This window comes from Salmo salar, chromosome ssa01, assembly GCF_905237065.1.
Source record: "Salmo salar chromosome ssa01, Ssal_v3.1, whole genome shotgun sequence".
Classification (NCBI taxonomy): domain Eukaryota; kingdom Metazoa; phylum Chordata; class Actinopteri; order Salmoniformes; family Salmonidae; genus Salmo; species Salmo salar.
Genome location: NC_059442.1, coordinates 30,426,148 through 30,431,531, shown reverse-complemented (window position 1 = coordinate 30,431,531; position 5,384 = coordinate 30,426,148). Strand labels below are relative to the sequence as shown.

General features: G+C 41.1%; 1 pseudogene; it reads left to right on the top strand.

The window, feature by feature from the left end:
• The first annotated feature begins 1,251 nt into the window (after positions 1-1,251).
• Positions 1,252-4,953, top strand: LOC106586180 (glycoprotein hormone beta-5-like; annotated as a pseudogene).
• The last annotated feature ends 431 nt before the right edge of the window (positions 4,954-5,384 follow it).

The following is a 5,384-nucleotide window of genomic DNA, read 5'->3' as shown; positions in this document are numbered from 1 at the left end:
GATCGAGGAGTGGGTTTCAGACCGAGTCCGGCCGGCTAAATATATCAACCAGTCACGTCGGACATACTCCCCATTTTGTCACACCTGTAGGGTTTGGGGGCTATAGCCTACAAAGTGTATCCCATTGTAACCAGTGAAACAACAACATGAACACTGATAGTCACTGCAAGATTAACTTCTTCAAATCACATCTCAGATTTCATTTATTATATTGATGTAAAACCCATCCACTTCACCAAACGCAGATCTTATGGATAGGTAGGCTTAGAGTGTCCTTTTTAGATCTGGCATGTACTTCAGCAACACTATTGCCAGCCAGACTAATGGCTTTGATGGAATCGTAATAATGTCACAATAGCAAATAAACACTCCACTCCCTCTCTATAGCTCTCTACAGTGGGTCTCTATAGCTGACTAGAGACTAGAGTGTCAGTGTTACATATCAATTGCTGTATGCGTGGAACAGAGTGAAAAGTTAAACTGTCTCACCAGTTTAAGATCTGCTGTCTGCTGGGGCCATGTAATGAAATTAGTATTTATTGCAGATTTAATTTAGAAAATAAATAAACATAATATACACCTGGCCTTTTGTACAGTTATTGACAACAGCAAAGGCAGCCAGTCCATTAACATTGTATTGTTTTTGAGAATTGCACATTTTTTTCCACCCCACAACTCATACAGTATCATTAACTAAACGGCCATGGTTGGATGAGGTCCTTTGATTTATGGGAATAGTCAGTCCTGCCAGCAGAGTCAGAGATATACAGGTATTAGAAAACCTGATTTGAGCTTTAAAACATGGCTTGAACTTTAGAACTCTAGAAAATGCCAGGTAATATGTGATATCCAGGAAGGGAGGAGGGGGCTTAGATGACTGAGATCAGGTGGAGTCATCCTTGACTCATCCTCTCTCCCTGCTACTCTAATCTAACTATAATTGGGTGGAGGTTGAGGTTCATTTCGTAAAGTACTTGAGTTCTTCTGCTCCAATCCCCATTAGATGGTCATTTCATGATGAGTGAAGTATTTACTCATCCAAATAAACCCTCAGGTCTTCTCGTCTCTCTCTCTCTCTCCCTGTTCTCATCTCCGTTACTGTGGCTGACACATATCAGACCAGACCGTAAAATACTCCTCTCTCCATGGGCTCCACACACCAAACATCCAAATTAGAGCTACAGTAAGTGCTCTGTGAAAATATACATTATTATTTCCAAAATGTAATTACATTTACAGACTTGTACTGAAATGGATACGAAAACACAGGTTAGTTAGCAGGTCCAGGGAAAGGATCTCACCTGTAAGAACATCTCCTGAGGTCCATCAGCTAAATTAGCCTGGGTGTAGAACTACAGGTATGATTGTGTTTCCCCCCTCTTCCATGTGGATCGCTATGAACAAAGAAGCAGCCACAGTCCCTAAATCAGGCGAATGGCCTGTAGTTCACAGGTGACCGGGCTGATGAGGTAGAAAGGCCTAAGGGGGATAAGACAAGAGCCTGACTCTCTGGCAAGAGCCAGTCATGTTACTAAGTCCCTGACTGGCTCCTGATTGACATGACATGCTGGGATAAATAGCTGGAAGTTCCTCCCTGGGATCCATTAGCAGGTGCTGTCAGAGACATCACAGCTACCAGAGTTACTGCAGCTCCTGATTCAGAGGTTCAGTGGTAGTCCTCCTCAGTGGAGATCTACTGCAGTGAGACCAGTTGTGAGCCCAGATGACCCAGAGGAGAGGTACTCAGTGGTGAGTTATAACACTTTAGTTAGATCAGTCACACTTACTATTTATGGAGTTAGGGTCAGCAATCACAGAGATCTCTGGAATATACTTTTTTTTTCAGATTTTGCTTAATATTATTTTTTTTTACATTTTTCATTAAAATACCAACAATAAAGTACAAAAATACTCACTACATTAACTTGCTATACACAAACTATTTGAAGACTTCGATAAAAGATATAGAGATATAGAGAGAGTGTAATGTTAGGCAACAGAGATAACCCTGTGGTATGGTGTCTGTGCAGGTTGTGTTCTGTGCTGCTGTGCTGTACAGTGCTGTGGTCATGGCATTACACTAATCCAGGCTTCATCCATCAACCTGCCCCGCTTCATTGGCTGTGCTGTCCGGAGTTTACTTTCCGGGCCAGGAAACCAGGCTGTGTCGGGCTGCACATCACCACGGACACCTGCTGGGGGCGCTGTGAGACCTGGGAGGTGAGGACGGAGAGCAGGAGAGAGTCCTATGCAGTCAGACTGCAGATAACGGTTACATCAGTAGATGTCAGCAAACTCTGTAAACATTTTAATTATGAGTACTAAACTACAGTATGATGATTATTGTAGAAAAATGCATCACTGTATCCCGGCTAAAGGCTAAATCGACCAGTGACAAAATAAAGTAAGTAATAAACAAATTTATTATAAACGAATTTATCATAAACTGTACTTCCAATGGAGTAACTTAATTGTGGAGCTTGTTGAATGAACGAACATGTTAATCGAAATTAACCTTGTCTCTGTGTGTGTCTCTTCAGAAGCCTGTCCTGGACTCCCCCTACATAGAGTCCTACCATCGTGTGTGTACCTACAACAAGACACACCTGGTGACGATGCAGCTGCCTAACTGCTCAGCCAACATGGACCCCATGTACACCTACCCTGTAGCCCTGAGGTGTGACTGTGGAGCAGTGGTGGGAAAAGTACCTAATTGTCATACTTGAGTAAAAGTAAAGATACCTTAATAGAAAATGACTCAAGTAAAAGTGAAAGTCACCCAGAAAATTACTACTTGAGTAAAAGTCTAAAAGTATTTGTTTTTAAATATACTTAAGTATCAAAAGTAAATGTAATTGCAAAAAATACTTAAGTATCAAAAGTAAAAGTATAAATCATTTCAAATTCCTTATATTATGCAAACCCGACCGCACAATTTTCATGTATTTTAAATTCATGGATAGCCAGGGGCACACTACAACACTCAGACATAATTCAGAAACGAAGCATGTGTGTTTAGTGATTCCACCAGATCAGAAGCCGTAGGGATGACCAGGGATGTTCTCTTGATAAGTGTGTGAATGGACAATTTTCCTGTTCTGCTATGCATTCAAAATGTAAGGGGTACTTTTGGGTGTCAGGGAAAATGTATTAAGTAAAAAGTACATTATTTTCTTTGACAACGTAGTGAAGTAAAAGTAGTCAAAAATATAAATAGTAAAGTACAGATACCCCCAAAAACGACTTAAGCAGTACTTTAAAATATTTTTACTTAAGTACTTTACACCACCGCTGTGGAGTGTGTCTGACCAGCACCACTGAGTGTATCACCTATGTCTGACTGCTGCCATCACTAATACTGGACAGGGAGAGCAGCGCTGGACATTTATTCTATGGAGAGAATGGAAATCGCCTTTCTATTTCTTTTTCATCTTCAAGTCATTATACAACTTGGAAAAACTTGAAACATGTTAATACATGATGTAATCTGATTCTGAATACTTTATTTCAATAAGATATAGCTCACTCAGCTCTCTTTACTGAAAAAGCAGACGAGAAGAATAAAAAGAGTCAAGAATTTCAAAGCATAGTGGTTGATAATGAACTTGAAATCATTCATAAAGAGGATATAAACTTGTTTTTCTAAGTGTTGAATATGAATATGCATGAGAAGGAGCATTATATAACCGGTGTCACTAAGGTGCTTCGGGGCTGTGTTTGAGCTCTCATGCTTGGAGCATCTTCACTGTGTGGGTGGGGTTTAGGAGGCTGTGGAGCACTCCCTAGACAGTCAAACACACTCGCAGTATCACACACTCACACTCACGAAGAAAGACCCCAAGAAGAGTAGCTGCTTTGGCAACAGCCAATGGGGATCCGAAGAAAAAAAAAATACAACAACAAAAATACATATATATACACACACACACTTTGTGTGTATTGACACCAAGCCGAAGAGAAACAGTGAAGAGAAATTAGCTACTAAAAATAAAGCTGCAATTGATGACTCCTGTGGGAGTGTGAAAAAGTAAGATGTAATGACTATTTTCTGTAATAGTTTTTGGTCACAGAGTCTGAACCCATTACCCTTGGTTAAGTGCTCTTAAAAACTGAGCCGGTCTTCTTCCTCTGAAACTGACATTCATCAATATACTGTAGGAGCATCGTGCTATTTAATTCTCTTGAAATATTATTGATTGTGGCTAAATTTACTAATTTAAAGCATTTTAGGTGTACCTCCTCTTTGGTGTACTCTAAGTAAAGACATTGATTATCAGACCTAAGATCGACAAAGAAAAAGACAAAGCTCCCTTTCCACTTAGTAAGGACCACTATAGATCATCCATTAAAACCACCAAATACAGTATGTGGTAATTATTTTACAGCGGTCAGTTAGAGGTGGATTTGGGTTCAGCATGGCCTTTGCTAAGGCTATCAATGTTCATGTTTTTGTTAGAATTTTCCTTTTGAGTGAAAATCTTATCACAGAATCTCAGCAGAGGGAGTGGTTCACTGATGTAACTGAGGTCTGAATGACCAAGTTGTTGTCATCATCTTTACCATCATAATCAACATCATCACCTTCATCCTTATCATCGTCATTATCATCATCTGTTTCTTCCTCTCAGATCCTGCCTCCTCTTTTTCCATTAGGACGTTGCAGTGTGGTGTGTTGCACCAGTGCCCCCCATCCCCCCACACCTCCCCCTTCAGTCCTCCTGCCAGGAGCTGTTACAGGTCCCCATTGCACCCTCCTCCCCTCTCCCCCTCCCTCCCCCAGCCAGAGGAGGAAGCGACGGTAATGTCAGAAACGATTAGAAGACAGGGGCCGTTACAGCAGCTCTCGACAGGGCCACAGAACTGTGCTGTCTTGAGACACACAGCCAGGTCTTCTAATCTCGCCCATTTGTGTTGTGTTTGACAGTGCTGTATATTGTCAGTGTGTTTGATTAGGAGACCCAGGAGACATGGCCAGCTTGCACAGAGGCACAGGTCTGTTCACTGTTCCAGGTTAGGTGTACTGGGTCAAACGTGTTGGCACTATGTGTTTTTTACCTTGTCCAGATTTACAGATGTGACGTGGAGTCAAACAAGGATTAAAGATGGTAGAACTGTTGGTGGCTTTTCCATGGTCATGTATAACAAAGATCTCTTCATTTCCTCTCAATAATAATTTCCATTCTAAGATGGTGGAACTCTGTTGATCCCTTAATGTGGCCTTTTAGATGATCCTGGTGCCACAACATGAAAAGCCCAAAAGCAATAATCACAGAGAGACTGTACTATTAATATTAATATCCGGGGGAAGAGGGTGATAATGTCTGTGTTTATGTTCCGAGTCTTGAAGATTCTGTGATGAACCCAAGAGGCACTCTAAATGAGTC